This window comes from Canis aureus, chromosome 21, assembly GCF_053574225.1.
Source record: "Canis aureus isolate CA01 chromosome 21, VMU_Caureus_v.1.0, whole genome shotgun sequence".
In the NCBI taxonomy this organism is placed as follows: Eukaryota; Metazoa; Chordata; class Mammalia; order Carnivora; family Canidae; genus Canis; species Canis aureus.
The window spans coordinates 51128401-51144058 of NC_135631.1; the positions used below are offsets into that span (position 1 = coordinate 51128401).

At 35.1% G+C, this 15658-nt stretch overlaps 1 long non-coding RNA gene across 1 annotated transcript in view; it reads left to right on the top strand.

Moving 5' to 3' along the window:
- Positions 1-2848: 2848 nt before the first annotated feature.
- Positions 2849-15658, top strand: part of LOC144293494 (uncharacterized) — a 54338-nt gene continuing 41528 nt past the window's right edge. Inside the window, exon 1 of the long non-coding RNA XR_013360715.1 lies at positions 2849-2936. This is a non-coding gene — a long non-coding RNA (uncharacterized LOC144293494). The remainder of the gene's footprint in view (positions 2937-15658) is intronic.

A 15658-nucleotide genomic window follows, 5' to 3' on the forward strand; every position in this document is an offset into this window, starting at 1 on the left:
ATCTATCTTTCCTTTTTTGTCTTCATTTGTAAGGTTTTTTCTATCACTCTATATTTCCTCCCTTGACTAGTTAGTAGTTACATTGTCAGTCTTAGTTGCTCTTTTGTATCTTTTGAAGTAAGTAATATGTCTTTTTCTCTGATTACTTTCAGAGTTTTCTTTTGACTTTGTTTTTCAGCATTAGATGTGCTTTTTAAAATTTATCTTGTATGTTATTAAATATGTGGTATGATATCCTTTGCTGTCTTTTCAAATATTACCTTTGTTCCAACTTACTCTTCTGATTCCAAGATTCCAATTAATATGTATTTTGTGTATTAGATCTTTTCTACATTTTTTCATTTGTTCCTCTGTGCTTCCTTCTGGAACTTAGATGAGGAGTAATTATCTAGGATCCATGGGCCACACTTTGAAAACTGCTCTCCTACGGTGCTACCCTCAAAAATAAACAGCTCTCCTTTCTTAATGGGCTCTGAATCTTAATGGTTTTTCTTCCTAGCCCCATGAGTCTTTGGAACACACTGTTCATTTTCTTACTTTGTATGAGACCCTACATTATGATAAACAGATTCCCTTATGAAAACACAAAGAGAAAAGTTTTATTTCTCTAGATATTCTTCTTCTTGGATTTCAACTACATAATACCTCACCATCTCTTTAGTTCTACCTGCTTTACATATGTTTAATCATTTTCTTTAGCTCGTCCTGTTGTTCTTTTGGAGAGGCCAGTTCCAATTCCCTGTTCAGATAATATTGATAGCAGATCCTCGTCCGTTTCATTTTGAATTAAACTTTTCACCATCATCTTTAAAACAAGAGTAATCTGAAAGTAAAAATGTGATTATTTTAAAACGTTTTATTAAGACATTTAAAATATGCACAGCTTTAGAATAGAGAATTTTCATTTCGGACATTTCTGTAATGAGGGGTACACATCATCTCCATAGTTAAATTTGTCAGTAAATAAAAATGATACTCCATACCACTTTATATGACCAGTGTTTATATTTATATAGCATAGGCAAGGTTAAGTCTAAAAAAATGCTTTTAAGTATTACTTTTAATTCATTACCTTGTACATTCATTTGAAAATATTTTCCTACTGAGAAAAAACTTAAAATGGAAAATTTTACACATATAACAGAAAGATATATACCTTTTTAGATCAGTTTCTATCATGGTTCCTTAAAATTCAGGAAAGTGATGCCCTAATATAGCTAAATTGTATTAATGTTTGCTATTTTTAGTTCTTTCAAGATTGAAAGACTTTAATTCTAAGCTGATAAAAATTGCTAGTTTAATTATGGAATAGCTGAAATACAGAAAAGCCTTATTAATTTAGAGTCCATTAATACAGAATTTGAGATAATTTGAAAGGCAAGAGTGCTATTCATGCAATTTACGGATAAATAATTTTCACAAGTAAGTTAAGTATAAAGATTTTATAGGGACTATTTACTATTCTAAGAGAAAGAATTTTTAGCCACATTAACAACATCAATTTGCTGAGTTAATTCAGAAAGATTTTTATCTGTACATTACTGAAGATCCATTAGGTTCAGACTTTATTAGCATAGTTCATTATGCCTTCTACATGTAATATAAAGCCTCTTCTTTTTAATATTCTAGAATTTCTTCTTTTCTTCGCATAGAGCAACCATGCACCTTTCTACCCCAAGTATACAAACCAGTCTTCTATATGCATTGGATTAGTGTGTTTAATATTAGGCTTAATATCAAATAAAGCAACATCTGACCAAAAGTAGTCAAGTAAATGTAAAAAAGTAAATAAATATACACTTAACAGTTATATGTCATCATGTGGAAACCAACTGGTAGATCAAAATTATCAGCTAATCTAATCAGATAAACAAAGAATCTATCTCAGCTATATTTACTTATAGACACCAAGGGGAAGCTAGAGCAAGCTAACAGTCAATTGAGGATTGAGGCTTGCAGGGCCATACTAGAGTCCCTTTTAAGCCATTATTATATCGTTAAGGAGTTTTAAATCTCATCCATCTCATGTCATTTATGTAGTCAACTAACTTTATAAAAATACATGGAACATTCTTAGTTTTAGGCAATATAAAAAGACCAGTTTTTTAAAAAAAATAGTAAGTTAAGGATAATGAAGGAAGAATATGGTAACTATTTACAAAATAGTATAACTTTTGACAAAGAAAAACTTAAAAGAACATAAGCAAAAGTATATTAAGACTCATCAAGGGAGTGCTTGGGTGGCTCACAGATTAAGCATCTGCCTTTGGCTCTTGTCATGATCCCGGAGTCCCAGGATCAGCCTGCATCAGGCTCCTTACTCAGTAGGGAGTCTGCTTCTCCCTCTGCCCCAAAATGGGCTCATACTCTCTCTCTCACACTCTCAGTCTCTCTCAAATAAAGAAATAAAATCTTTTTTAAAAGACTCATCATAAAGTTTTATCATCTGGGGTAGATAATACATCAACACACAATAAGATGTGTTTCTATTAATATAAATACATTATCACCAGTGAGTGACAGATTAAAATGCTCAGTAATAAAATAAAATTATAAAGTAACTGGGAATAATTTAAAATTGGCCATAAATGTTTTCATATATATGAAGGACACATAAGACTCTATAATGAAGTCAACTTTACCCAAATAAATCTTTAAGTTAAATGCTACTCCAAAGGATATTCTCATTCTAATATTATTTATTGCTTATGTTTACGTAGTCACATAGTTTTTATTCACTAATTAACAACACCCCCCCCCCAAATTTATTTAGCACATTGTATATCCTAGTAACTCCTTTGCATGCAAAGGACACTGTTAATGAGATAGAAAATGTTCTTGCTTTTATAGTTATGTTTTCCCCCCAAGATAAGACAACAAAACATCAACAGTGAAAAAATAAACCAGAAAAAAAAGTGATAAAGTAATCAGATGTGGTAAGTGTTATACCAGTAACCACCATCCTGTGATATGCTAGAAATTGGGGTTGCTTTCAGCTGGGGAAGTCAGAGGGATCTTCAGGTACACCTCCCCTCAGTGACATGTTACAGGATTTGTCACTCAGACTTCAGGTCATGCAGATTCCTCACATAGTCATAAGGGATAGTTAAGAATGGTGACGTATTTTGAGGGCAGATCAAATGAACAGATCTTGTTGATCAAATGAATGACGAGGAAAAGAGAAATCAGGGATAAATCCTAGAGTTTTGTCTCATGATAATAGATGGTTATAGATATTGAATCCCCCATTTGACATGAAAAGATTCACCTAAGTGGCACTGCATACACAGCCTCATTACTTTTGTGCTGTTTGCAAAGCTTCTAGAAAGAGTTGCATATATTTGCTTCCAATATACTCTCATACTCTCTGAACCAGTTTGTCTCCATAGTCACTGTTGTGGCTCAGGTGAGGAGAGTCTTCTCCAGTGCCAAATCCAAAGATCAAGTCTCACTTGTCAGCAATGGACACAGTTGGACACATCTTCCTTCCTGAAACTCTTTTCATTTGGCTTTCAAAATGTGACTGATCTGGTTTTCTCTCATCACACTGACACTAAGAAGGGAAAGTCTATAAAGGGTTCCAAAATATGGGAAGCAGAACTATGTTCTGGAGATTTCTTGAATAAAACATATATGTATACATTCAATAATTTGGAGAATGAGTAGGTTTGGGAGGATGGTATTTTTTTTTTTTTTTTGTCCTTTAAATTTGTCAAGGAATGTTCATAGCTCAGAATATGGTCTATCTTGGTGAATGTCCCATGCAAGCGTGAAAGAATGTGTATTCCGCTCTTGTTGGATGACGTTATCTATAGATGTCAATTATATACAGTTGGTTGATGGAGTTGTGGAGTTAAACTATGCTTTCTGATTTTCTAATCCTGGGAATATGTCCATTTCTTTTTTTTTCTTTTTTTTTTTAATTTTTATTTATTTATGATAGTCACAGAGACAGAGAGAGAGAGGCAGAGACACAGGCAAAGGGAGAAGCAGGCTCCATGCACCGGGAGCCCGATGTGGGATTCGATCCCGGGTCTCCAGGATCACGCCCTGGGCCAAAGGCAGGCGCCAAACCGCTGCCACCCAGGGATCCCAATATGTCCATTTCTGATAGAAGGGTAAACAAGTCTCCAACTATAATCGTGGATTCATCTATTTCTCTTTAATGTCATATCAGATTTTACCTCATGTATTTTGATGCCATGTGTTAGATGCCTACACATGAAGGACTCCATATCTTCTTGGAGAATTGGCCATCTTATGCCTCTCTTTATCTCTGATAATTTCCCTCGTTTTGAAATCTGTTGTGCCTGAAAATAATATAGTTACTTGTGTTTTCTTTTGATTAGTGTTAACATAGTGTATCTTTCTCCATTTATCTACCTTTAATCTATACGTGTCTTTATATTTACAGTGAGAATTTTTTATAGACAACTTAGAGTTAGGTCTTGGTTTTTGATCTTCTCTGACAGTCTCTGTCTTTTGATTGGTGCAATTAGACCATTGGCTTTCAAAGTGGTAGTTGATATAGTTTGAATAATATGTACCATATTTGTTACGGTACTATATTTTTTAACATTGCTTATTCTTTCTATTTTTATCTTCTACTCTTTTTTCTGCCTTTTGAGGCTTTCAATATTTTATATGATTTCGTTTTCTTTTGTTTCTTAATATATCAGTTATACTACTCTTTCTTCTTTTTTTTAAGTGAGTATCTTAGAGTTTGCAATATATACTTAAAATGGATCAAAATTCACCTTCAAATAACATTATACTGCTGCTTCATGAGTAATGTAAGTCCCTTCTAATGACAAATAATCCTCAATCCTCATTCCTATTCCTTATGCAATTGCTTTTATTCATTTCATTTACAAAGAAGCATATATGATATATAAATAAGCATAGATAATTAAATATATTCTTGACATTAGTATTTTGAACAAACTGTTATTGTTAGATCAATTAAGAATAAGAAAAAAATTTATTTTACCTTCATTTATTTCCCCTTCTCTCACGTCCATAGATTTGAGTTTCTAACCTGTATCATTTTTATTCTCTCTAACAAACTTATTTTAATATTTCTTTCAAGGCACTTCCATTGACAACAAATCTCATTTTTTTTGGTGTGTGTGTGGAAGCAGGGAGTCAAGGCAGTTTATTAGCCCCTGAGCATCTCCCAAATTCTCTCAATTTTTGTTTCTCTGAAAAAGTCTTTATTTCTCCTTCAATTTTTTTCTCCTTCAATTTTTAAACATATGTGGGTTTTTTTTCTTCCCTTCCCTTAACACTTTCAATATTTCTCTATTCTCTTCTTCCTTGCAATAATTTCTGAGGAAAAGTCAGAAATTACAATTCTCATCTTTGCTCCTCTGTAGTTTTAGTCCTCTGGTTTCTTTCAGAATTTTTTTTTCTTTGACTTTCCATAGTTTGAAGATGATATGGCTAAGTGTAGTTTTTAAAGCATTTATCCTGTTTGGTGTTTTCCGAGATTTGCAGTTTGTGGTTTAGTGGCTGATATTATTTCATGGAAAATTTTCAGTCAATATTGTTTCAAAGATTTCTTCTGTCCTTTTCTCTCTTTCTTCTTTCTGGTATTCCTATTATTTTATCCATTGAAGCCCATAGCATATTAATCATAGTTGTTTCAAATTCTCCGTCTGATGTTGGGGAAAGGGAAGTTTTCTATAGCTTTTTTATTATTACTACCAATTATTATTATTATTATTACTTTAGTTCTCAGTCTTATAGTGAGCTATACCTCTGGACTGTGAGCTTCAGATGTATTTCTCAGATTTTTTCTCCCCCCTTAGATGTGACAAAATGGCTAGAGAGGGCTAGAGTTCACTGTTTACTTTCTCCTGTGTGGAAAGTTAAAGCTGGCTAGAGTTGATATTTCTCTTCTCCCCAAGTCAGCCAGGCTCTGATAAAACCCCAGCAGGTGGAATAGTTCATCCTGAAGGTGGCTTTGTTAAAAACAGAATGTGGGGTGACTGAGTGGCTCAGGCAGTCAACCATCTTCTTTTGGCTCAGGTCATGATTCAAGGGTCCTGGGATAGAGCCCTGTATCCAGTGCAGAGTCTGCTTCTCCCTCTTCTTCTGTCCCTCTTCCCTCCCACTCTGCACTCTGTCTCTCCTTCTAAATAAATAAATAAATAAATAAATAGATAAAATCTGAAGAAGAAGAAGAAGAAGAAGAAGAACAACAACAACAACAACAACAACAACAACAACAACAGCAACAACAACAGAATGGTCTGGGATATCTCAAAATGATCCTTTTTCCTGAACACTGCTAGAAGCACAAGGGGATTTTCCCATGATCTTCACTGTGAGAACCTGACTCAGTTCTTGGAAGTAAAACTCTCAAAACTGTGTGGGGTGCCCCTATGACTGGGTCCCTGTGAAGTTTTTAGCTCTCAGACTTAACCATTCTAAGCTACCAGCAATTAATCTACTATAGTTCAGGTTTTCCTATTGCAGCATTGGTTCCTGTTGAGATTTCAGTTTATAAATGTCTGCTTTGCTAACTTGTGATTCTCCATATTCACCTTTTATTCTCTCGGGGACATCAGTTTGTCCTGTGACCTCATTTCTCTTATGGATCTAAGAAGAGTTATTGATTATTTCAGTTTGTTCAGCTTTTTATTATTTATTGGTGAAACATACTGGCTATTTCTAAGTTCCTTATCTGTGGAATCAGAGAAACCCCCCCCCTTTTTTTTGAGGAAAGAAAATTTCCTTACAAAAAGTGGTGGCAGGTTTCCCATATTTGATAACTATCTGCAATAAAATCATAAAGCTTTCTGGTTCCAAAAAAATCACAGATTTCTCTCTTTAGTAATTATAGGATGAAATATCTTAATCTCCTGATAAACAGAAATCATCAGTATTTTAAAATAGTAATAGCTAAATAAATATTAATAAAACCAGTAATAATGATAGCTAAAAGTTTTTAAACTAGTAATGCAAGAATGTTAATATAAAGGCAGTTAGAAATATCATATCACATTTGTAAAGACTTTGTTTCTGTAGTGGTAACATTTAGTTTATATCCTGATTTTAAATCTACAGGAAAAAAAAAGGGTAGTTGCTCAATGTAACAAAGGTTTTATATCTAAAACCAAAATTCAACGTACACATTTTATAGGAAAGTTAAGGAAAATAGATTAACTATACATTAATTTTGTATAAAACAAATTATAAATTTAAGGTTATTATAAAAATGTTAACATTAGGAAAATTTGATTTACCATGTGATATAAGATTTTGATAATTTTGAAAGGTAATATTCACTAATCCATTAGAAGACAGCTGATATTTTCATAAAGAAAGGTTAAGGGATATTGGAATAAATGGAGAAAAAGTTTTGTTTATATCTTCAATATCAAAATAAAAACAATTTACATTATGGGTTAAATGTAAATAAGCAAAAAGATTAGAAGACATGAAATATTTAACATATAGGAAATCTTATTTACTTACCTTTGTTATGTTACGTGGATCAGAAAAGTGAATATTATCATGTCCAAATATATGCATTGGGGAATTTTTTTTTCTGTATAAGTTTTTATTGGAGTTCGATTTGCCAACATATAGAATAACACCCAGTGCTCATCCTGCCAAGTGCCCTCCTCAGTTCCCGTCACCCAGTCACCCCCACCCCCCACCCACCTCCTCTTCCACCACCCCTTGTTCACTTCCCAGAGTTAGGAGTCTCTCATGTTCCATCACCCTCTCTGATATTTCCTACTCATTTTCTCTCCTTTCCCCTTTATTCCCTTTCACTATTTTTTATATTCCCCAAATGAATGAGACCATATAATGTTTGTCCTTATCCGATTGACTTACTTCACTCAGCATAATCTCCTCCAGTTCCATCCACATGGAAGCAAATGTTGCGTATTTGTCATTTCTAATGGCTGAGGAATATCCCACTGTATACATAGACCACATCTTCTCTATCCATCATCTGTCAATGGACACCGAGGCTCCTTCCACAGTTTGGCTATTGTGGACTTTGCTGCTATCAACACAGGGTACAGGTGTCCCGGAGTTTTACTGCATCTGTATCTTTGGGGTAAATCCCCAGCAGTGCAATTGCTGGGTCTCAGGGCAGATCTATTTTTAACTCTTTGAGGAACCTTCACACAGTTTTCTAGAGTGGCTGCACCAGTTCACATTCGCATTGGGGAATTTATTTAATTTATTATCATGCAGTCATTAAAAGCAAAGGTCATGAAAACACTGTAGATGTTTTAAGCAAGCAACAAAACTCAAAATAATGTGTAAGCAGCTGTTACAACTATGTGTGACATATTAGTCAGTAGGTCCCATAATGTCGTATTTTGGCATTTTAGCAGATAGTTTTGTTTGCTATAGTTACAGCTGGTTCTAAGCCTTCATCTATATCTTTGCATACTCATATATTTATCTAGGCCTATAGTTTCCAAAAACAAAACCAAGCAGGAAGGGCCAGTTATGCAAAATAGATTTATAAATTAAATTTTGATTCTTTTCATTACACAAATGATGCATATTCCTTGTACAAGAATAAAATATAATAATCAAAGAGAGAGAAATGGATTAGTGGAGGAAAAAGTGTGAGAGGGTAGAGAGGAGAAGGAAGAGGAGGGTAAGGAAGGAGTTTTTGTTGTTGTTGTTTAACCAAAACATACCCAGTGTAGATATTTTGGTAAATATTCTTCAAGAATGTTTTTGGTATCTCCTCCTATGTCAATAAATATCCATCTTCCTGTTACTCAACGCATTGAGTTTCATTCTTCAGTTGCTTTGTGATTTACTCACAACCTTTCACTACTGCACAATTAGACACACATATGAGTACACGTGGGTTTGGGTGAACATGTTTGCACAAAGACCTTCATGACTCTTTCTTTACATACATTTATGGAAGAACAATGGCTGATGCAACAGGTATATTTTTAAAGTTTTTTATACATAATGCTAAATATATGAGGCCATCTGAGAATGTCCCATGAATATTTTTAAAAGGGTCGATCCCATAATAAATTTCCCCTCTTCTGTCAATCATGTCTCATTCTTCTTTATATTTTGCGTGTCTGATTACCTATGCTCACTGTGACCTTTTCTTGATTATTGAATTCTGTGTATGAGAATGAGTTGCTTTGCTAACTTCTTTTGCCCATTTTGGGGCTTTTTTTTTAACTTATTGATTTTCATTTTATATTTCTGAGTTAATATTTTATCCTTCACATATGTTAAAAATATTTTTCTGTCAATCAAGTGCTTTGTAGGTGATATTTTTGACATATAGAATTTATCTAATATTTTCTACTGTTTGTCATCCTTTGCAAAACTAGATATTCTCTGCCACAAGACACATATTTATGTATGTGTTCTTCTAGCACTTGCATGGTTCCTTCCTTAATAGTGAATTTTTAACACATCTGAATTTCATTTTCTTGGTTGTGGTTTGCAGTTTAATTTTATTCCTCTTCCTTTGGCAATACAAAATTTTTATACTTTTATGCAAACAATTCATTAATCTTCTGGTTTCCTTCTCTGGTGTTCAGACTGCCACGTTGCCAGGAGGGCCTCACTACTTTAAAACACCTGTGGGGGCCCGAACCCAAACCGAACCATATTATATATAATATTATATATTATGGGTATATAATAATTATATTATATTACATAGGCTAGAGATTTGATATTATACATTTGATTATTTTATCTTGTTTGAAAATTAAGATCTCAGGGTTTTTAAAGTTACTTTTAATTAAAACTTTTTAATCTATTTTTTTCCTTCTACATGTTCAAAGTTATCCTTCTAAATTCTTAAGGAATATGCTTCACTCTTTTCTTTCCCTCTTGATCAAAAATAGACTACTGTTTTATTGGCTTTCCATTTTTTCCTATGGAGGCAACTTTTTCTTAAATAAAAAACAAAGTAGCTATTTGGTTTATGACTCCACTTTTTTTTAATAAATTTATTTTTTATTGGTGTTCAATTTGCCAACATATAGAATAACACCCAGTGCTCATCCCATCAAGTGCCCCCCTCAGTTCCCGTCACTCAGTCACCACCCCACCACCACCTCCCTTTTTCTACCCCTAGTTCGTTTCCCAGAGTTAGGAGTATGACTCCACTTTTAAGTTGTTCTAGTGGTTATCTTTAAATTTACTTTTTAATATGTGAAATAATATCTATTGACTCCCTTTTCAAGTTAAGATGAAGAAATTAGGAGACTTATTTTCTTTTTGTCATTTTCTGACTTCCCTGATTTTGATAGCACAGTATATATAGTTCTTTTAGATTCTGTTTACATGTTAGGTTATTTCTTTTTCTTTTTTTTTAAAGATTTTATTTATTTATTTATTTATTTATTTATTTATTATTTATTCATTCATTCATTCATTCATTCATTCATTCATGAAAGACACAGAGAGAGAGAGAGAGGCAGAGACACAGGCAGAGGGAGAAACAGGCTCCATGCAGGGAGCCTGATGCGGGACGTGATCACGGGACTCCAGGATCATGCCCTAGGCTAAATGCAGCTCTAAACCAATGAGCCACCCAGGGATCCCTGGTTCCATACAAATTTTAAGATGATTTGTTCTAGTACTGTGAAAAATGCTGTTGGTATACCTAATTTAAACATTAGCATTATATAGCACAATTTGTTCTTGATCAGTTGCGAAAAATGATGGTTTTATATTGTTTCAGTATTTTCTTATTAATTATAAGATCATTTAAATCAAGTATTGTGTTTGAATTTTTTAGCATTGTTTAGTGGACTTTTAAATTTGAAATTTCATTTTATATCATATTTTCAGTTCTGTAAGATTTAAATAGCAAATAATTTTAGTGATTATTTTTTCACAATCTCTACTCCATTCTAGACTGACTAGAATGAACTCCCTGACACCATAATTCAATTTAGAATACACTTATAAAATTTCCAAAAAAGCATTATTTAGTTTGTATAAGATTTGCCCATAAATAAAATATAGATAATTAGAGAAAATAGAGACATGACAAAGAGTTAAAGATTTCTTTTTATTTTTAATTTATTTTTTATTGGTGTTCAATTTACTAACATACAGAATAACCCCCAGTGCCCGTCACCCATTCACTCCCACCCCCCGCCCTCCTCCCCTTCTACCACCCCTAGTTCGTTTCCCAGAGTTAGCAGTCTTTACGTTCTGTCTCCCTTTCTGATATTTCCCACACATTTCTTCCCCCTTCCCTTATATTCCCTTTCACTATTATTTATATTCCCCAAATGAATGAGAACATATAATGTTTGTCCTTCTCCGACTGACTTACTTCACTCAGCATAATACCCTCCAGTTCCATCCACGTTGAAGCAAATGGTGGGTATTTGTCATTTCTAATAGCTGAGTAATATTCCATTGTATACATAAACCACATCTTCTTTATCCATTCATCTTTCGTTGGACACCGAGGTTCCTTCCACAGTTTGGCTATCGTGGCCATTGCTGCTAGAAACATCGGGGTGCAGGTGTCCCGGCGTTTCATTGCATTTGTATCTTTGGGGTAAATCCCCAACAGTGCAATTGCTGGGTCATAGGGCAGGTCTATTTTTAACTGTTTGAGGAACCTCCACACAGTTTTCCAGAGTGGCTGCACCAGTTCACATTCCCACCAACAGTGTAAGAGGGTTCCCTTTTCTCCGCATCCTCTCCAACATTTGTTGTTTCCTGCCTTGTTAATTTTCCCCATTCTCACTGGTGTGAGGTGGTATCTCACTGTGGTTTTGATTTGTATTTCCCTGATGGCAAGTGATGCAGAGCATTTTCTCATGTGCATGTTGGCCATGTCTATGTCTTCCTCTGTGAGATTTCTCTTCATGTCTTTTGCCCATTTCATGATTGGATTGTTTGTTTCTTTGGTGTTGAGTTTAATAAGTTCTTTATAGATCTTGGAAACTAGCCCTTTATCTGATATGTCATTTGCAAATATCTTCTCCCATTCTGTAGGTTGTCTTTGAGTTTTGTTGACTGTATTCTTTGCTGTGCAAAAGCTTCTTATCTTGATGAAGTCCCAATAGTTCATTTTTGCTTTTGTTTCTTTTGCCTTCGTGGATGTATCTTGCAAGAAGTTACTATGGCCGAGTTCAAAAAGGGTGTTGCCTGTGTTCTTCTCTAGGATTTTGATGGAATCTTGTCTCACATTTAGATCTTTCATCCATTTTGAGTTTATCTTTGTGTATGGTGAAAGAGAGTGGTCTAGTTTCATTCTTCTGCATGTGGATGTCCAATTTTCCCAGCACCATTTATTGAAGAGACTGTCTTTCTTCCAATGGATAGTCTTTCCTCCTTTATCGAATATTAGTTGCCCATAAAGTTCAGGGTCCATTTCTGGATTCTGTTCCACTGATCTATGTGTCTGTTTTTGTGCTAGTGCCACACTGTCTTGATGACCACAGCTTTGTAGTACAACCTGAAATCTGGCATTGTGATGCCCCCAGATATGGTTTTCTTTTTTAAAATTCCCCTGGCTATTCGGGGTCTTTTCTGATTCCACACAAATCTTAAAATAATTTGTTCTAACTCTCTGAAGAAAGTCCATGGTATTTTGATAGGGATTGCATTAAACGTGTACATTGCCCTGGGTAACATTGACATTTTCACAATATTAATTCTGCCAATCCATGAGCATGGAATATTTTTCCATCTCTTTGTGTCTTCCTCAATTTCTTTCAGAAGTGTTCTATAGTTTTGAGGGTATAGATCCTTTACATCTTTGGTTAGGTTTATTCCTGGGTATCTTATGCTTTTGGGTGCAATTGTAAATGGGATTGACTCCTTAATTTCTCTTTCTTCAGTCTCATTGTTAGTGTATAGAAAAGCCACTGACATCTGGGCATTGATTTTGTATCCTGCCACGCTACCGAATTGCTGTATGAGTTCTAGCAATCTTGGGGTGGAGACTTTTGGGTTTTCTATGTAGAGTATCATGTCATCGGCGAAGAGGGAGAGTTTGACTTCTTCTTTGCCAATTTGAATGCCTTTAATGTCTTTTTGTTGTCTGATTGCTGAGGCTAGGACTTCCAGTACTATGTTGAACAGCAGTGGTGAGAGTGGACATCCCTGTCTTGTTCCTGATCTTAGGGGAAAGGCTCCCAGTGCTTCCCCATTGAGAATGATATTTGCTGTGGGCTTTTCATAGATGGCTTTTAAGATGTCGAGGAATGTTCCCTCTATCCCTACACTCTGAAGAGTTTTGATCAGGAATGGATGCTGTATTTTGTCAAATGCTTTCTCTGCATCCAATGAGAGGATCATATGGTTCTTGGTTTTTCTCTTGCTGATATGATGAATCACATTGATTGTTTTACGGGTGTTGAACCAGCCTTGTGTCCCGGGAATAAATCCTACTTGGTCATGGTGAATAATTTTCTTAATGTACTGTTGGATCCTATTGGCCAGTATCTTGTTGAGAATTTTTGCATCCATGTTCATCAGGGATATTGGTCTGTAATTCTCCTTTTTGGTGGGGTCTTTGTCTGGTTTTGGAATTAAGGTGGTGCTGGCCTCATAGAACGAATTTGGAAGTACTCCATTTCTTTCTATCTTTCCAAACAGCTTTAGGAGAATAGGTATGGTATCTTCTTTAAACATTTGATAAAATTCCCCTGGGAAGGCATCTGGCCCTGGACTCTTGTGTCTTGGGAGGTTTTTGATGACTGCTTCAATTTCCTCCCTGGTTATTGGCCTGTTCAGGTTTTCTATTTCTTCCTGTTCCAGTTTTGGTAGTTTGTGGCTTTCCAGGAATGCGTCCATTTCTTCTAGATTGCCTAATTTATTGGCGTATAGCTGTTCATAATATGTTTTTAAAATAGTTTGTATTTCCTTGGTGTTGGTAGTGATCTCTCCTTTCTCATTCATGATTTTATTAATTTGAGTCTTCTCTCTCTTCTTTTTAATAAGGCTGGCTAATGGTTTATCTATCTTATTAATTCTTTCAAAGAACCAACTCCTGGTTCTGTTGATCTGTTCCACAGTTCTTCTGGTCTCAATTTCGTTGAGTTCTGCTCGAATCTTTATTAACTTCCTTCTTCTCTTGGGTGTAGGATCTATTTGCTGTTTTTTCTCTAGCTCCTTTATGTGTAAGGTTAGCTTTTGTATTTGAGTTCTTTTCAGTTTTTGAATGGATGCTTGTATTGCGATGTATTTCCCCCTTAGGACTGCTTTTGCTGCATCCCAAAGATTTTGAACTGTTGTATCTTCATTCTCATTAGTTTCCATGAATCTTTTTAATTCTTCCTTAATTTCCTGGTTGACCCTTTTATCTTTTAGCAGGATGGTCCTTAACCTCCATGTGTTTGAGGTCCTTCCAAACTTCTTGTTGTGATTTAGTTCTAATTTCAAGGCATTATGGTCCGAGAATATGCAGGGGACAATCCCAATCTTTTGGTATCAGTTCAGACCCGATTTGTGACCCAATATGTGGTCTATTCTGGAGAAAGTTCCATTGTGCTTGAGAAGAATGTGTATTCAGTTGAGTTTGGATGTAAAGTTCTATAGATATCTGTGAAATCCATCTGGTCCAGTGTATCATTTAAAGCTCTCGTTTCTTTGGAGATGTTGTGCTTAGAAGACCTATCAAGTATAGAAAGAGCTAGATTGAAGTCACCAATTATAAGTGTATTATTATCTAAGTATTTCTTCACTTTGGTTAATAATTGATTTATATATTTGGCAGCTCCCACATTCGGGGCATATATATTGAGGATTGTTAAGTCCTCTTGTTGAATAGATCCTTTAAGTATGATATAGTGTCCCTCTTCATCTCTCACTACAGTCTTTGGGGTAAATTTTAGTTTATCTGATATAAGGATGGCTACCCCTGCTTTCTTTTGAGGACCATTCGAATGGTAAATGGTTCTCCAACCTTTTATTTTCAGGCTGTAGGTGTCCTTCTGTCTAAAATGAGTCTCTTGTAGACAGCAAATAGATGGGTCCTGCTTTTTTATCCAGTCTGAAACCCTGCGCCTTTTGATGGGGTCATTAAGCCCGTTCACATTCAGAGTTACTATTGAGAGATATGAGTTTAGGGTCATCATGATATCTATTCAGTCCTTGTTTTTGTGGAATGTTCCACTGAACTTCTTCTTAAAGGGGAATTTTAAGAGTCCCCCTTAAAATTTCTTGCAGAGCTGGTTTGGAGGTCACATATTCTTTTAGTTGCTGCCTGTCTTGGAAGCTCTTTATCTCTCCTTCCATTTTGAATGAGAGCCTTGCTGGATAAAGGATTCTTGGTTGCATGTTCTTCTCATTTAGGACCCTGAATATATCCTGCCAGCCCTTTCTGGCCTGCCAGGTCTCTGTGGAGAGGACTGCTGTTACCCTAATACTCCTCCCCATAAAAGTCAGGGATTTCTTGTCTCTTGCTGCTTTAAGGATCTTCTCTTTATCTTTGGAATTTGCAAGCTTCACAATTAAATGTCGAGGTGTTGAACGGTTTTTATTGATTTTAGGGGGGGATCTCTCTATTTCCTGGATCTGAATGCCTGTTTCCCTTCCCAGATTAGGAAAGTTTTCAGCTAGAATTTGTTCAAATACATATTCTGGCCCTCTGGCCCTTTCGGCGCCCTCGGGAACCCCAATTAAACGTAGGTTTTTCTTTCTCAGGCTGTCGTTTATTTCC